The sequence below is a fragment of the Phoca vitulina genome, unplaced genomic scaffold (genome assembly GCF_004348235.1).
Source record: "Phoca vitulina isolate PV1807 unplaced genomic scaffold, GSC_HSeal_1.0 scaffold49, whole genome shotgun sequence".
NCBI classification, from domain to species: domain Eukaryota; kingdom Metazoa; phylum Chordata; class Mammalia; order Carnivora; family Phocidae; genus Phoca; species Phoca vitulina.
Window position 1 is genome coordinate 4,013,864 of NW_022589752.1, and position 18,074 is coordinate 4,031,937.

Genomic DNA, 18,074 nt, shown 5'->3' on the forward strand with positions numbered 1-18,074 from the left:
ATTTGTTTCTCTGTGGGAGAGCTAGTATTTTTATTTCATGAAGACCAGGAAATTATCTGCTTTTTGGAATATGTGAGTCTTTTCCTTCCTATTTTTGCTGAATCTCTGAAAGAATATTTAGGGGCAGCAGGGATGGGGGAAGGGTTGGGACTGGGGGAAAGGGAAGAGGTAAAATGGGAGCTGACAAAAAAGGTGTTTTTCATTTCAAATAACCCCAAAATATCACAATTTGTTAAATATACTTTGAAATTATCCTTTGGCAAATTTAACCTAATGCTTAGGTCCTTCAAATAATTGATTGGTTTGGGTAATTATTAATTTCCCTCCCACCAGTCCTCAAATGCTTATGCAATTAGTTTTCAATCAACAAAATTTGTAGGCATGCATGATTTTATAATAAATTAGTATTAATGTGTAACATTTTGAGGAAATGTCATTCTCCTGCCATTCATTATGAGGCATTTTTGGGGAAGCAAGTCATTCACTTAAACTGTAATGAAAAGCACTTAGTATTTATTAGTGTGTAGGAGGCTTGTTCTCAAGGGAGTATTTCACAGCTATTATTCATTCAATCTTAGTTCCCTGGGAGGGAGGGAAAGGGAGTCTTGTGAGCCAAAGTCAATGAGTTGAGTCATTGTTCAGCTCCATTCCAAAGGACTACTCTGTTTCAGCCCCAGGTTCAAGTTAAGATTCTTTGGCTCAGGATTTTCTTTGTGATCTAGTCCCATTGGCAACAGCTCGGACATCACTTGTCTGTTCTCTGATCACCTTCCTGGGAGGGCCCTGAGATGTACCCATGGAACAAGAAAACTTCATAAGGAACAAGGGACTTCCTAGGTAAAACAGACATTCTTAGAGTTCCACCTTCAGATTTCTTCTGAGATCCCCACAGTACCCATGGCCAGATGTTCTTATTTTCAACACTCCAAGATCTTAAATTTGGTGGTGGTGATGATAGTGGTCCTCCTTTCTGATTTTATCTTCATTGATTTCTCTCTTTTGTACTACCTTCTTCTTATAGAAAGGGCACTTTGGTCTTATTTGTCTCAAGTCTTTTTTCTATTCCTAGCCCATCAAGTTCCTTCTGGTTTCCTTTGCTCTACCAACCAGTCTGAACTGCAAGACAAATTATTTCAACACTGTCTTTTTTAACACTCATTCCACCCCTTAACTCTTCTTGAGTCTTCCACATTAATACCAGTCCCTGATCGTCTCAACTTTCTTTTCCATCTCCGTATCTAAGCTGCCAAACTCGGGAAAGATTACAAAACCATATCAAGTAGTTTTTCTCAGCAGTCCTTTCAAACCCTCCAGTGGACTTTGTACAGCTTCATGCAAGACATTATTCGTGTCTCCTCCTGAAATGCCTCATCACAATCCCATCTCCCTTATTCTTTGAAGGTGATCTTACCACTTGTCATGACACCCATTTCTGCCTCCCCCCTTCAAATTTTGTGCTTCCACTCTTTTCTTTCTTCTTTACTGCTTCAGAGGGAGTTTTGCCTTTTTTCTCTTCAACTCTGTCATCAGTCCCACCTTTCCCTGTTCCTCTTCCTGACATTGCCTTTGCTCAGCTCTGTCCCTCAGTCTCCTCTTTTCACCTTTCTCCTGGATGCTTCTGTTAGGCCTACAAACACTCTCAGTACTTTCCTATGAATAACAATGAACAAGCAAGCAAACAAAAGTCAACTTTCCTTGGTTTTACAATCCCTTCAGATTGTTATCTTCTTGGTTTCCTTTCTAGGGTAAATCTGTTCACTCCTGGATCTCCTGAAAACTGGTGAATGCCACATTGTTTCATCAAAGTTGCTCTCAGAGGCCACCAATGACTTCTAATCACCAAATCCAATGAACTATTTTATTATTCAGTTTACCTTATTCATTCTGACATGTCTGTTCTTACCAACTCATCTTGAACTCACTCCATTGCTTGGCTTCCAGGAGACACACCATGCCCTAACTGTGCCTTCCTTGCTTCTGTCAAGGATTGATTTCTTCCTCTCCCAACTTGTCAAAAGTGATCTTCCACGAGGTGCTTTCTCTAGACCTCTTTAATCTCTTCCTTGACTTCATCAACTCCCACATTTTAAACTGTTGCTTCTTGTGGATCATTCCAAAATCTAAATTCCAACTGCCACTGGACATTTCTACCTTGGATCTTTTAGAGAAAGGGTTGGAAACTTTCCATAAAGGATAGATAGTAAATATGTCAGCCTCTGCAGGCCATACGGTGTCAGCTATGATTACTAAACTCTGCTGTTGTAGTGTGAAAGCAGCTACAACACATAAATGAGTATGACTCTGTTTCAATAAAATTTTATTTATGGACACTGATATTTGAATTTCATATAATGTTAATGTTTTACAAAATATTAGTCTTTGGAGTTAAAAAAATTAAAAGTGGAAAAGTCATTCTCCGCTCTTAAGAAGACAGGCAGCAGGCTGGATTTGGCCCGCTGGCTGTAATTTGCTGACCTCTGTTTTAGATGCATTCCCATAGTCACACGTTCCTCAACCATTTACTACTCCTTCCCATTGTGATAGTGTTTCCTCTTTAAGCATGTCTTTATTTTTATTTTAAAATAAAGAGTTTTATGCCGTGTAATATCCTGCAGGTACAGACTTCCTTTAGAGTGGGCTTGGGGAAAACAAGTATGGATACAGCACTCTTATTTCAGAAAAGGAAGTTGAGGCCCAGCTTGGATTGTCAGAGAGTTAAGGAGTACTAAAGCCACCATTAGAACTCAGTTCTCCAGACTTTCTGGACCAAGCCTCTACATAAATTGTCACACAGCAGTCAATTGCCTATAATGTGTGGTTTATATCTTTCAATACAGAAAGAAGTAGAAAACTTGTCAAGGCTCTTTTCAGATCTATGATCTATACTATACCGCACCCTGCCCCTCCATAAGCATGTTTTTTTTTTTTTTTTTGGTCAGTCTGATGGCTCATTATGATGCTTTTACCTAGATTAGTCAGGCAGCCAGGAACTGGTGGAAGAGAGGCAACAATGTTTACTAAAGCAAAGTTCCACAGATGTCAGTGTAAGGTTGAAGTAGAAAACTTCATAAGTGTAATGAAGATCTAGATAACAACTACCATTATTTTGGTACCGGCAGAGAGAATTAAAGCTCAGTATTGTATTTTTTTTAAAAAATGCATTTGCTATTAGAAAGAGAGAATGGACGATGTTCCTATAGCTAATGCCTATTTTATCATCTTCCATGTATTTTCTCAGAACTCACTTGGGGTTCTGAGTACTACTAAGAATATTATAATATTCATTTAGTTTTTATGAGTTTTATGAGATCATAAATTATGCTGTAATCTCTTTTCTACCTCTTCAATTTTAGGATTGAGAGAAATGAATTCACCCTTATGTCATTCAAACGCCACGTTTGTTTTTTTAGCCATAGGCTAATTTCGCACTATTTATTTTAACTTTCATATTTTCTATTATTCTGTTAATATCTATTCTGATAGAAGAACTTTACCAAAAAAACCTAAATTATAAATACGATTTTGCTTTGTGAGGAAAACAAGGCAAACCAACAAATACACAAACAAAAATACTCAGCAAAGAAGCACCATTAAGTATAATACCAAATATGGGTATAAAAAAAACAAACCATGAACAGGTGTATGTGATTCTACCCTCAGTCCAATTCATACTTTTTTTTTGGAAATTTGATGATATTAACCTTGCTTTATGCTTTTTTTCATTATGGTATTATAGGGTGACCCCTGAAGAATCTTGTTTCTTAGGAGTACATATGATCATAAGCAGAATTTAGCCCTAATTAAAATGGGATTATCATAGGATACCAAAGAAATGTGCTCCTGAAATGGGTATTCTTTTACTTATTTTCCTTTAATAGATATAATGAAGGTCAGAACATATTACCCCTTTCAAATGACTAGTTTCTGGAAAATATATCTGCCTTTGGTAAACAGATTTTTATGTGTGAATGGGAGATTAAATTTAGCCTTATTAATTTCTTAATGTATAGAGAAACTATCAGAATCAGAGGAAAACAACTGAAAATGTCGAGAGCTTTGTTTTCTGAAGAAAATTACTTCTTGCTTATATAGTTTGATTATTCTCTACATTGAGGTAAAATACTTTACAACAGACATCTTGTAAAATAATTTCTGTAGTAGTATTATAGAGTAGGCTAAAGCTACTGTAAGAAAGAAAACCCCCAAATTCAGTGGTTCAAAGAACATTGAAGTTTATTTGTCTCCCAGTTAACAGTGCAAGATAAGCATTCCAGCTTGGTGGGCAACTCTGCTCCAGTCAGCCGTTGGACGCCCAGGCAGGGAGCAGCTCTGCCATCAGCTGTTGGCTTGCAGGGCTCCGGGTGTCGCCATTCCAGCTGGCTAAATAGGGGACAGCCAGGGAGTCTCCAGCCAGGGATATCCTCTGAAGCAGATAAAGTAGAATTTCCTTACATCACTTGTACTCATATTCCACTGGCAAGTATCCAGTCACACAGCCACACGGCACTACAGGGGAGACTGGGAAATATGGTCTGTCCATGTACGCAGAAGAAAGGAAGAACAGAAGCAGCAGGCAACTGCATTCTCCATATACTGATTGTTCAAAATTATAAAACACCAATAACGTACACTGCAAGGCCTCCAGAATGTTATACAAACACAAAAGAATATAACAAACACGTTATTTTTTTCTATTATGAGAATATTCAACAAGGTAAAAACTAAGGCAGGTCTCTTTGATTTTATGTTACCACATCAAAAAGATTTTTGTTATCAAACACACAGAGGAAATACCCAACTTAAAATAAATCTTGTTCTAAAAGCTGGGAATTCATTTTCTCATAGAAACAATGTTCTAAAAATGGCCAGGTTCCAAAGTTATTTCAAAAGGGCTCACTTACCTCCTGTGGTCTATCTGCAATGAAAAGTAGTGGAAGACAATACTGTCCCGTAGCTCTCAAAATGGAACTATTAGCTAGAAATAATTTTTTAAAATATTTTTAATAAGGAAATTATGTTTAAGTAGAGAAGGATATGGTAGAGAGTAGGAAATGGGAAATGAATACTTTCATGAAAAGCCAAGGGGAACTTTCAAAAGCATTCTGGCACTGGCTCTTTAGGTTGATTTTTCCTCCTTCAAGGTTTATCACAAGCAAAATGAATGGTGCTTATCAGCCATGCATTACAGCTAGATTTTGGGGAACAAAATGGAAGAGAGAAAATACTAAACACAGATGTGGGGGAGAGGGTTCTGTAAAATAATCAGGGAAGGGAGGAAAAGTCCCCCGTGCTCCTGTCTCTACCTCAACAAGTATATATCAAGAAAGATAAGCAGAGGGAAAGACAAAGTTGAGGGAGGGAAGAGAAATGAAGACTGACATATGCAGGATCTCTCAGGGGGAAGGATGAGAACAACTGGGGATTGAGTTTTCTCTGGTCCGACCACTAGGAATTTACTTACTGCAGAGAAGGTCTCAGGTTCAGAGAGGCAGCGTACAAGCGACTACGTGTAAAGAAAGAATGTTCATAGGCTGAGAGGAATTTAAGGAGTAATTGACTTCTATTTCATTTTTCTTTAATTGGCACAAGGAAAGTTCGTGATTTAAAATTAAAAAAAAGAAAAACCTATCAAAATGCAAATCAGAAGAATCTTCATGGCAGAAAAGACACATCTAAACAGGGTCCCTACAAATATACCCAGTATAAGCCTCTTCCCACCTTTCCAGTACACATTTGTTTTTTCTAGCTGTTCTATTCCAGTACAACTTAATAGTTCCCCTACTGCTTATAACATGACTTCTGAAGATGCTTGATCTTAAGTAAAAAGGCAATTTCAGGCAGCCTGATCTGGGGGGTAAGTCCTGTATCTTAAATGCAGTGGACGGCTGTTCTCTGTGAGTCTGACTGCTCACAGCCCATTGATTGCAGAACTCACCAAGAGATACTGGTTTCTCTCACTTGACAACTGCACGTACTATAATCAGAAAGACATGACTTTGGGCTCCTCTAAAAAGCCCAAGCCTCGAATTGCTTTTGAAGCAGTATTTGGTCTAACAGTGGCACCAGCAACAATGAACCATCGCCATGGGCATCAAGAGCCCAGCCTTTAAAGCCTGAACACGGAACAAAGATTTCTTTAACTTCTGAAAATGAAAGCACACTTTGAAAATAAACAAATTCTCAAATTGGCTGCAAACTATTTAATCAAATGTTTTTTTGTGGTTTCAGAGAATATTAATACAATCCTAAACATGTTGGCACAATTTTGCTCACAAATTTCTCTTATTCCAGCTTGCTGCTGTGTTAACTATTTTGCAGAGAGATAAAAGTTGATGAAACAAGGGATAGAAATGATGTGAGGTTTCAATACAAATGTTTGTTTGTATTCTGTCTGGAGTCTTAACTTTGAGCCTAATTAGCTGCATTATCTTGAGCAGGTCCCTAGACATCTCTGGATTTGATTCCTCAACTGGAAATTGAAGGGATTGGATGAGATGAGCTCTAAAATCCCTTCCAGCTTGACAGGCTATAATTCAAATTTTTTCAGCTTCAGTTGTGCCATGACAGGGAACTTTATTGGCAGTCTTGAATTACTTAAAGATGGAGCATACTGCTTCATGCCTATGCAATACTGCCCTGAACAGATATCTCACAGCTGTTCTGCTTCCTCCTGCTAGAGGCTGCTTAGATGGGGGTGAGACTGTGAAGTTGTGCCCAGCTTTAAAGAGTTTTTGAAAAGCTGCCATGTGACTCTTAAGATTTTCCTATACAACCTGACTACCCAAAGCCAACTTTACGAAGCAACAAACAGGCATTCACAGTCAACACCAAGAAAAGCCTCCTCCTGCTCAGCCCCTGCCTTGCCACACAGAACTCTCATTCACAACAATATTGTCAAGTCTGGGCTCAGATTTTCAATAAAAGACTGATTTAAAAAAAGAAAAGCAATGACATTTCAGGGGCCTGGTTTTCCAGTATTTTCATGTGCAGTAATAAGTTCTGAGTGAGGATGTTTATCAGCAGGATGGACCAAAAACAAAACAAGTACAGGAAAAAACTTTTCTTTCTAATACCCACCTGGGGGCTAAGAACCGCAGCTGGTATTTGTCCTCATTTCTGAATCATCACCAGGCCATCAAGTTCCCTCTTCCCCACTCCTCACTGAGAGACTAGGTTTCTGATCTCACACCTGAGTCCTTGTCCCAACATAAGATATCATATAAAAGGGAGCACCTCACTGAAAGATCAGGCCTCCAACCCAAAACTTCTGGTTTCAGTAGAAAGATCAAGGATAATAGTGAACTTGAACTGCAGTCTATTCTAGGCCACACACAGTTAACCGTTCAACCACTCTATTTGGTAAATACTCATTACAGTCATCCCTTTTTACACATGCAGAAACTGAGACCCAAACACATTAAATAAATTGCGCCAAATCAGCACCACCATACTGACACTAATGCTAATGCACACACTTGTCAGTTTGCCTGGAGCCATCTCTAGTGCTCTGTTCTCTCACCTTCAAGAGGGGTTAGGATAGCCAGGAGGAAGAAGGGTTAAAACTAACAGCATTAAAGACTTCAATATATTTCATTCTCAAATATTCTATCCTTTTTATAACTTTCTATAACTGTCCTCACTCAGGCTCTCTGAAGAGAGCTCTGAAAAGTGCATTAATTTATCTAACAGAAAGACTCACTCGGGTGCCTCTTACATACATAGTAACTACTGAACTGGCTGGTGGAGAGTAGGTTTGAAAGTAGAGAAAAGAACTCCAAGATGTTGTCCATGCCCTAGGAGGATTATAACCCAGTACTGAAGCCTTTCAAACCTCTTCCAAACCTGTTACTTCCCAATGCATCTTCTTTTCTGCCTATATTAAATTAGGAAATCATTTACCTATAGTCTACTTTCTCTCAATCTTAGAAATGTGAATTTTAATCATTCATGTGATTTCTGCACTGTCTCTAAAATATATCCTAAGGATGTCCTTGAGCTCTCACAGTAAAATAATTATGTGCAAAATAGTTCTTCCTCCAAATCACCACTTCCTTTCCCAACTTCAGCCTACTAGAAAGACAGTAATTAAAATCACCTGCCTTTAATGACGATGCCATCGGGTCTCCCTTGGTTTCCTTTTTCTGCACAGCACCCAGGCATGGGTGTTGATTGCCAAGGTCTGGAATTTTAATTCCCATATTTCGTTTTGTCTTGCTTGTTTTGCTTTTTTTATCTTGATTTTTTTCCTAATAACCCCCTCATTTGCTCCTGTATAAAATGACCAGGCACGACTAGGAGCCCTTGCCTACAAAGACCCCCATAGTACAATCATGATTACTCTTTTATACAAGAGACGGGAGACTGACATGCTACTCCATCTTTGATTAATTTCTGACATTTGGGTTCTAGTACATAGTCTTTGTTTTAACCAACACTTCCTTAGGGAACATAAGGTGCTAAAATTAAAACACAAAACAAAAAAATGTCTCTGCCCTGAGGAGAAGAAAAAGATTTCCTTTTCCTGATTTACTCTCTGAAACTACCCAAAGCTGAATTGATTATCTACTTTCATCTAGAATCACTGGAGTATTGTGCAGTTTTTCTTAAGTTTGACATGCTGTCATGACCCCTATTAGTAGATGGACTTCCCAGTTTTAAAGGCAACAAGTAACAGGAGGCTATTTCTTCTTAGGGTACCCACTCTTTGTTCATTTATTTGTTGTAAAGCTCTATTGGTTCATAGACCTCACAGAATAATGACTTTTTTGAAAACCAGTGCTCACCAATTAATATATAAATTGAATGCTAAGAGTGAAGTCACAGAATAAAGTAAAAACTATATAATAGAATTATATTCACTTGATATTATGTTCCTGGTGCAAATCTATTTTAAAGCCTTACCTAAAAAATTTTTTCTGGATTTTTCAGTTGGATTTGGAACTGCTATTTGGGTCATTACTAGAAATGGAAGCAAGCCTATTCTGCCATGTCTCCTCTCTTTCAATGGCATCAATTATTTATGATTCACATATTCAGAATCTTAGATCTACATGTGACATTTTAGGTAGTTTTGTAAGCCCTTGGTATAAGAACAATGCAGTCCCACCTGGAAATGCAGCCCTCTTGAAATAAACACACATGGGGGATACACAGGGAACAGAAGAGGGAGAGGGTCCTCCCACTAGGCAGCCAGATCCGCCAGTCAATCCTGGGGTTCAAAAAATCACTGGCAGATCATACTTCCATCTTCCAGAGGTCCCGGAAAGCAAAAGGACTTGCCCAGGGTCACAAAGCTGATTTAAGCAGTAAGAACTAGCACTCACTGGGTCATCTCCTAGTATGGTCTGTTACCCAGTAAAAGATACACACGACCAGGAATGTCCTTTAAAATGCACATGGTTACCTTAGTCATGGTCGTCTGTGGGCTACTTTCCCGATTTCGTTGTATATCGACCTGGAAACTTACCAATCCTTCTAAAAAATAGTTTAACTTCTTTTGCTATGTGAACCGTCTATGATGAGGAGTCTTTGATACTGCTGGGCTAGCCCACTCCTCACCCCCCACCCATCACCCTCAGCACAGGTGAAAGGAACCTGCTTAACCCAGACCTCAATTTGTGATGCCACTGTGGTGATCTTTTCACTTTGAACTTGTGCCAATTCTACACTTCAGTCTCTCAGCTATTTTTGATTCTTGCCCTACTCTTTAACTACATACTGTACTGGTAAAGACTACAGATTTGGAGCCCCACTTCCTGGGTTTGAATCCCAGCTCTGCTACTATCTAACAATGAATCTTGGGTAATGTGCTTAATCTCTCTCTGCTTTGACTTCCTAATCTACAAAATGGGTCAAATAATAGTGCCTACCTGAAAAAGTTGTTGTATTAAAAAAGTTAATGTACGAGAAGCATTTAGAACAATGCCTTGCACAGAGTATATTGAAACAGAAAATTATAATTATTGGATTTGCCGGAAGTATCTTCCCACCTAAGAGCCTGCAGATAATAACAACAACACTTACATGACCAGGCACTGTGCCGAATGCTGTACGCACGCTATTCTAATTAATCAAAATAACTCTTTTTGTGCTACTACTATTACCTTCTCCTCTCTCACCCCTTATTTGTTTTGAGATAAGAAAACTAAGGTCTGAGACCCTGAATAATGTGCCCCTGGTCACCCAGGTAGTAAGAAGCAGGGTCAGGACTTGAACTATGATCTGTCTTGGCAACTTTCCAAATCTCTGAGAAAAGGGCCTTAGAGTTCTTTTAAAGTTCTTGTATTTAAATGTGTTGACTTTTCCCATACAAGTGAGGAAGACTGGGATCTCCAGAGGCAAGGGAAGGGGAAAATGTCTCTTGGAAAATGTCAGGCATGGGATGAGGATACATCAGTGTCCTAACCAGGCCCACCCCCTACCTCCCACTGTGCCACACAGCACTCACGTGGACTATACTGCCAGAGGCCACCCCCAACCCACTGCTTACTGGAGTACAATATTAGGGAATGTCGTTCTGATTGAAGCCATAGTGGTGGTATTTACAATTTCAATATCAGTAGTTCTTGAAATCGTTTATTTCTACCCCAGCTTCAAGGTATAGGGAATGTCTCTTCCTTTCCCAGATTAGAAAAAAAAATTATGATTTTCCTCTCTTCCTTCAGAGCCTATAGTAGCCAGTATCTCGCCACTCCTGCCCCAGACCAACCTATTCTCAGTTGTCAACATTTCTTCCATTAGTCTTAAATGGTGTCTTCAGTGGAAGGTCTGGGGGTGAAGGGACAGGAGAGGGAAGAGAAGGAAAGTCCTTGAGTTTGCTAGAGGACAAGCATGCACTGCCTTGTCCCTGCTCCTGTAACAGCTGCCCACTCCTGTATCTCCTCTGGAGTTGCCTACCTTCTTTACTCTCACATTGCATCCCAGAGCCTTCACTGAGAACCTCCCAGAACAGCCTCTGGGTGCTCCCCTGAAATGCAAGTGAATCAACTACATGGCCTGTTTTTCCCAAAGACCCACCCATAGTACCCATGTTGGGTTTGGCTTATTGAGCTAAATCTAGGAAAGGGAAGAGCATGGGAAGGATTTTTACTCTATTCCCTCTCCCCACACCCACCAACATATTTAGCTGTCAAACTATTCAGAAATGTCAGAAAAGCTGAAGTTGGGGGCGCCTGGGTGGCTCAGTCGTTCAGCGTCTGCCTTCGGCTCGGGTCATGATCTCAGGGTCCTGGGATCGAGCCCCGCATCGGGCTCCCTGCTCAGCGGGAAGCCTGCTTCTCCCTCTCCCACTCCCCCTGCTTGTGTTCCCTCTCTCGCTGTGTCTCTCTCTGTCAAATAAATAAATAAAATCTTTAAAAAAAAAAAAAGAAAAGCTGAAGTTGATTGTTACATAAGGAATGGTAGAAAAGCTGTTTGAAGAAAGATAAATAGGGCTCTGGAGGATGCCAAGGGAGACAGAAATGCTGGTGAGCAGCAACAGGATTGACAAAGGAAAGATAAGCAGGCAAGTATGTTTCTAGAACCAGTGGAAGAAAAGAAAGGGGGAGACTGGCAAGTTGGCCTCAGATATAAGCCTTAACCGAAGAGTCCCCTAGTGCCATTCTAGCTTCTCTGAATTGATCCTAAATTTTCCTAACATCCTTAGTTCCTTCCCTGCTGGGCACCTTGCCTCAGTCCCTGAAGCCACCACCAGCGACCACTGATTGGCACAAAGGGTAGGTTAGAGGAGAGGGAGAGTACATGCCAGAAAAGGAGATATGTTCTTTGCATCCCTAGTCGTACTCTGAAAGTACAACTTTAGAAACAAGGTCATACATGTTGTTTGGCCTCTGTAGTGCTTTTAGAGGTATGCTTCAGTTGTTATAGTATCATTAAGGGTTGTTCTGGGTCTGTAACCTATATATGACATGTAGTGGATGTTGCTGGTGCCCTGCGCAGATCCTCTTCTCAGACTGGTACCTGCTCCCCTAGCTGCCATGAGTGTTGGTTGCAAACTGTAGCTGCCCTCCTCTCAGAAAGTACCTTTGCCTTTGGGGGAACAAAAGGTGCCTTGCCTTGGGGGTTACCACCAACCCCCAGCCAATGAGTGACTGACAATGGGGGTGCAAAAGGCCAGCCTCCTTGACCCAAGGGACCAACTCTGTGGTGCAATTCCTGCTTTAGAATTCCCCACAGAATCAGGCTGAAGCAGTTCTTCTGCTGAGACCATGTCCTTACTTGGCTTTATTTATTCCCCACTGTACTATGCAACCTCCCCTCCCCTTCTCCTGAGGCATGCTCCCAATAAGTCACTTGCATCAGAATCCCTGTCTCAGGCTCCACTTCCAGGGAACCCTACCTCAGACACATGTTCACTCCATATGTTTATTAGAGGTCCTTTATTGTCACCACAGTGGTACATCTCTGGAAAAAAAACAACAATGAAACAAGGAGCAACTTAACAGGACCCTAAACCAAATTTGGACATACAACCCAACTTAATTTATAATATTCCTAGGCCTATACCTAATATCTGCTCTCTTGCAGACACTAACAGACCACATTCTATCAAATCCAAAATGAAGACTTATTTATTCATACTCTAACTTTTCTCACTACAGAACATGAATTAATATACATATTTTAAAAATTAGCTATGTAGCATTTATCATTAACCAATACATTTGTTGCAATTCTTAAAAATGTGGCTGGATGATTCTAAATTATTTTGTAATAATTATTCTTAATTATTTTAAATTTTTAAAAATTTAAATTTTAAATTTAAAAAAATATTTTTAATCACCTTCTCGGTTTTTTTTTTTCCTCCCATGAACGATAAATTCTGCTATTGTGGTCCCTGATAAGCATGTTCTGGTTAATCCAGCAGTGTTATAAAACAGATAAAATTTCCAGCTTGCAATTAATAAACATATAATTAAATATATGTAGGCAAAGCAAAAGATAATTTAATCTTTCTGCTAGGATTCAGAAGTCATTTCAGGGTCATCACTATAAGCCTCAATTATAGTACTGCAGAAGTATAGGGAGATTGGTGAATAGCATTCAGGTTGGAAGAATGCCAAACAGACCAGATTTTACTTCACGTATTTACAAAAATGCAACTTCATAACACCAGGTACCACATTCACCGTTTTCCCCCAATATACTGATCCTAGTATAGCCTCTTTAAGAGTCCCCTATAATTAATCTCAGCTGATTAAATCCATTCTTCTAATCTATAATAAAAAAAATCAAGACTTTTTCATTTTCATGGGATTATCCTCTCAAAAAACTTCTACTGAAAGAGGACCCAATCATATTTTAAATCCTGTTTCTGAATATATTTGCAAGTATTCCTTTTGGTAGAGCCTGTTGCAGTTCCCATTTACAGTTTATGCTGTATTTTCATTCCATACTGTACTTTATTGTTTAACAAAACACATCACCCTCCGACCCCACCAAACTATTGGAGAGTCTTTTAAGGAGTAGTTTATGACTTGGTAGGTAATCTTTTTTTTTTTTTTTTTAAAGAAGAAACTATCATGACACTAAAAATTCCTACAGATACGAGAACTGTGCTCTGTTTCTAAAAAGCCCTTTTTTGTTTGTCAAATAAATCACAGTATTTATAGATCTTTATCTTGTTTCAGTATGCATACAAGATATTAAGAATGAGAAAGAATACCATATTTACTTGCTTTCCACACACATCTACTGAAGAGAAGAGATGACTTTTTTCCTTTTCCTTCCAAATTTATCAGTAACAGTGACTAAATGAAGGCTTGGTAAGATAGGCTGAGTAACTCTAAATGACCCCATCTGTACAAATTTTAGCATATGACTTCAGGCTTCCAGGTAGTCTTGATGTCACAAGATTGTGGCTGTGACTCCATCTATCACAACTATATTCCAGGCGATAATAGTCTTGAGTCAGCCCTGCTAGCACCCCCACCCCCCACCACCACATACACAAATAAGGAGTCCCATACAACACCTCCCATCCACATATCATGGCCTATACTTAGTAACCCCCATCTGCAAGGAAGGTTGTGAAATGAGACTTTTCGCTAGGCACAAAATCAGATTTCTGTTACTAAGAGAGAAGGGAAGGAAGGAAACAGGATAGGCAACTAGTATTACCTGCCTCATTTTCTTTTTTAGCATGTTTCCTCAGATGAACTATGAGTTCATAGAAGGATAATGTCATATTAATTTTTGTAATCTCAGAACCTAGCACAATACCATAGCTTATTGCTTTTTTTAAATGTTTATTAATTAAAGACAAGATCAAAGACAAGTATGACAGGTGAGTAAGTGACATTAGTTTGTTCCATTTATATTGTCACTCACTCGTTTATTTCAACTAATATTAATTGAGCTCCCAGTCTGAGCCAGGTCCTGTATGAGGCATGGGGAATACAGTGATAAATACAACATAGTCCCTGGCGTTACGAAGCAGGTGGAGGTAAGGTTAGGGGAGGATGGGGGTGGCTCTAAAAGTAACAGGCAATTTCAAGGTTACATGGTAAGATAATGAGAAGTGGTCCTGAGCCACCGTTTGAGAGGGAATGAAGCTGTAAGTAGTCTGGGTGAAGCACAGAGTGGGGAAAGAAGTAGAGAAAAAGAAGGAAAGCTAGGAGGGCTAGGTAATAAAGAAACTTACAAGTTTTAGTCGTAAGTCCATAATTTATCCCTGCCAGCACACATACCTATTTGTTGTGAGAGAATGTTTGTTTCTCCCTTAGACTTCCTCATGAAAAAATTTCCCAACACTTTGCCCTTGATGGATCTGACCCACTGATAAGCTTCTTGGCTGGCCTAAACTGTAGTCACAACTGTGTTCCATGGACCTTATCCAAGCATGGAGCAACCGTCTTCCCAGCATCCCATCTTATAGGATGATGTTCCCTGGTGGACCAGTTTGGGAAATGTTGGTCTAGACGCATATTTCTCAAACTTGGCAATATGACTCCACTGGACACCATAAAAAAGAGTTGCCGGGGATTTCCAGAGAAAGGGACTGATCCCCAGAAACTGCAGATGTGAACCTGGTTTTCTTAGTGTGTTAACACCTTGGGTTTCAGTTCCATGAGTCACCAGAGGGATATAGGTTTAGCTGGACTAACCACACCACTTCAGCAATGTTACAGTCAAATAAGTTAACCCTATGACGATTTGACTAGTAATTAAAACACTGTCATCTCTTTCCACAAGTAATCCAAATCAGTTCAGTTTGTAACATAATATGGCTGAAATGTATCTACATCAATTCCTATTTTCTTTGCCTACCTTACAGAAAAAGACACCCCCCAACCTTGAAGCAGAGATCCCAAGAAGAGAAAAAGATTTGAAGATGATATACTATTGGCCTTAAAGATGGAGGAAGGGGCCACAAGCCAAGGAAAGCAGGTGGCATAGAAGCTAGAAAAAGCAAAGAAATGGATTCTCCCCTAGAGACTCCAGATGGGACACAGCCCACACCTTGATTTTAGAATTTCTGACCTCCAGAACTGTAAGATAACACATTCTTGGTTTTAGCTACCAAGTTTGTGGTAACTTTTTTTTACAGTTAGCAATGGTATAGTAATATATCTCTAGATGGTGTCTCCTACCCCCTCATTCCCACAGCTCTCCACATAAGTCTCTCTCTTGGGATTCTCCTCTTTTCTGAATCTACCCTCTCCAACTGTTTTCTTGAAAATCAAATCCGATTATGTCACAGGGCTTGAAATGCATGAATACTCACGGATTCTAGTTAGGTTACTTCTGGGAATATAATTAGAAACCAGAAATAAGGGTTGTTTACAAATCCTGTCAAGGACATTTGGTGTGATCTCAGGAAGGCTTAACAGATGTGACTACAGCTAAGAAAGCTTAAAACAAATTGCACTATACACTGAAGAAAGAATGCATTAACCACATGGGGTTGAGGCAGAGAAGAGATTTTTCTGCATTTATTCAGGACGGGACAGAGGTAAATCACTGACTTTGGCAGCCATCAGTAAGACACATTCTGGTTTGAAGGTGGGGATACTTCACCAGGTACCTGGATCCTCGTAAGTGCTTATCCTAAACAGAGGTCATGGTTATACTATCACAGTAAATTTCATCCTGATTTAAATGCTAGTCACACAAAAGCTGGTTGTCATGAGTCAGTCCACTGTTCAGCTCTGGACGCATGATAAAATTGAGGTCAAGACCCTACTGGTGACCAACAGAAACTAGATGAAGGTTCTTCTACTGCCACTACCTCCTCAGAAAGTTAAAGGATACGTCCTTGGGTAAGATCCTGAATCCTAGTTTAATAAGAGCCACAATCCTGCCAGCTATCACTCACCCCTGTTTCAAGACCTCCACAAAAGAGGGATCACTATCAACAACAGCGACAACAAAAAAGGGAGGAAAGTTCTAAGAAGGAAGGGGAGGTCAAAATTGGCAAATGCCACAAAGGGGATGACAAAATGGGGATTAAATTTTTCCATTAGATTTGGCAATTAGGCGGGTGACTGATGTTCAGCGGAGTGAAAGGTTGACAAGGGAATGAGCGCTCAGGAAATGTTAACATTAAAGCTGGAAAAGTCCTCTCAGAAGAGGATCCATGCCCTACAGAATCACCTTAAATAAAATTCCCCCAGGTTTTGCATTTGAATCATAGAGAACTCATTCTTGTCCTCAAATCCTCCAAACCTTAATCAGCCAAATTTGAGTCTTACTATCTCTGTCTCTCCTCAGTTCACCGCAAACTTAAAGGGACTAATGAGCTGTGCAGTAACTCCAGAAAGGTCAAAAAACAAGAGGAAGAAACAAAAGGCCTACAAACACAAACTCAAAACAAAACAAATCAGGCCCTCAGTAAGATGAGCTGTAACAAGTTTGCTTCAAATTTAATATCCCTGTTTTGATTTAAAAAAAAACAGTGGAGAATTAAAAGGGGCATTTTATAATTGGAATGTTTTCTTGTATCTCATCCACTATCTTCACTCCATCTCCCTCCAAATTAATAGCTGCTGCTGAGTTGTGGGCATGTGTGAGCTTGTACAAGCCTGGACCAAAGACCGAATTTTGTCCAGTGGCTACAGTAATTACGTGCCATTTAAAAAAAGGGGGGGGTGGTGGAATAGGGAGAACAACATACATATCTGTATTTCCAGATGAAAGCACTGGTTTTCTTCCTCGACCGTTTGCTGTATTTAGTGGGGGGGGGGGGGGGGGGGGGCGGGGAGAAAGCAGTTTTCTGAATCTGAGCCCAGCTCTTTCTAAACTTGGTTACTCACGTCTGATTCATTCGCTGTGTTTTTCGTCTCCTGTCTCTGTCACTGCCTGCTGCTGAGAACGGGGTCGCTGAATCACTGCCACTCCAGAGGAAAAGCAATTCAAACCCAGTTCTTGGGGGATGGAAGGGCTTTTTTTTTTTTCTTTTTCTTTTTCTTTAAGCGTCTGCAGAAAAAGCCTCCTACTTTCCGGGATGACCGTAGAGGGCAGTTTTACAAGTCTCACCCCGGGCTATGGAAGACTGTGCTCCTGTGAGAGTCAGTAGGCACCGGTCACCTCACCACTTCGGGCTTTCCGGTCCACAGGCCTCGGCGGTGTTGGGGTGTGTGGTGGAACGAGCGGCGGCGGGGCCGTGCTAGGGGCGCCGGGGTGAGCTTGGCCCGGTGGGCCCGAGCGGCCGGGCCACGTTCCCCGCCGCTTTAAAAGCTCCCACAATGCAGCGCTGGCGTCCCAGTTCCGTTACAATGTCTCTCACGGCGCCGGCGAAGCCGGGAGGCGCGGGCGGGGAAGCCGGGGAGCCGCGGCTGTAACCCGAGCGCCCGGCCGAGGGGGGCGCCCCCGCGCCGCTCCTCTCGCGCGCTCTGACCGCGGCCCGACGAAGGGGCGGAGCCGCCCGGCCGCCCGAGCCCGGCCCGGCCCCCAGCCCAGAGGCACCGGCCGCGGGAGCGAGCCGGCCGCCAACTCCGCCGTCCGGCACAGCGCCTGCCGCCCCGCTCCTCGCCGAGCCTCGCTTGACCAGCAGCGGCGCTGGGGGCGGCTCCTGCGGGCGGCGCAGAGGCTGCCCGCGCGCTAGCACACCGCGGCAGCCCCACCAGGGGCGTCCA

The 18,074-nt window shown here is 41.0% G+C and overlaps 2 protein-coding genes across 6 annotated transcripts in view; one reads left to right on the top strand and one right to left on the bottom strand.

Moving 5' to 3' along the window:
• The window catches only part of LMNTD1 (lamin tail domain containing 1), a 480,256-nt gene extending 462,923 nt beyond the window's left edge, over positions 1-17,333 (bottom strand). For all 5 annotated transcript variants that reach the window (XM_032432720.1, XM_032432724.1, XM_032432722.1 and 2 more), the window contains exon 1: positions 17,253-17,333. The gene's annotated coding sequence lies outside the window, so the exon portion shown is untranslated. The remainder of the gene's footprint in view (positions 1-17,252) is intronic.
• A 160-nt stretch (positions 17,334-17,493) lies between these two features.
• The window catches only part of RASSF8 (Ras association domain family member 8), a 126,982-nt gene continuing 126,401 nt past the window's right edge, over positions 17,494-18,074 (top strand). The window contains exon 1 of the mRNA XM_032432714.1: positions 17,494-17,572. The gene's annotated coding sequence lies outside the window, so the exon portion shown is untranslated. The remainder of the gene's footprint in view (positions 17,573-18,074) is intronic.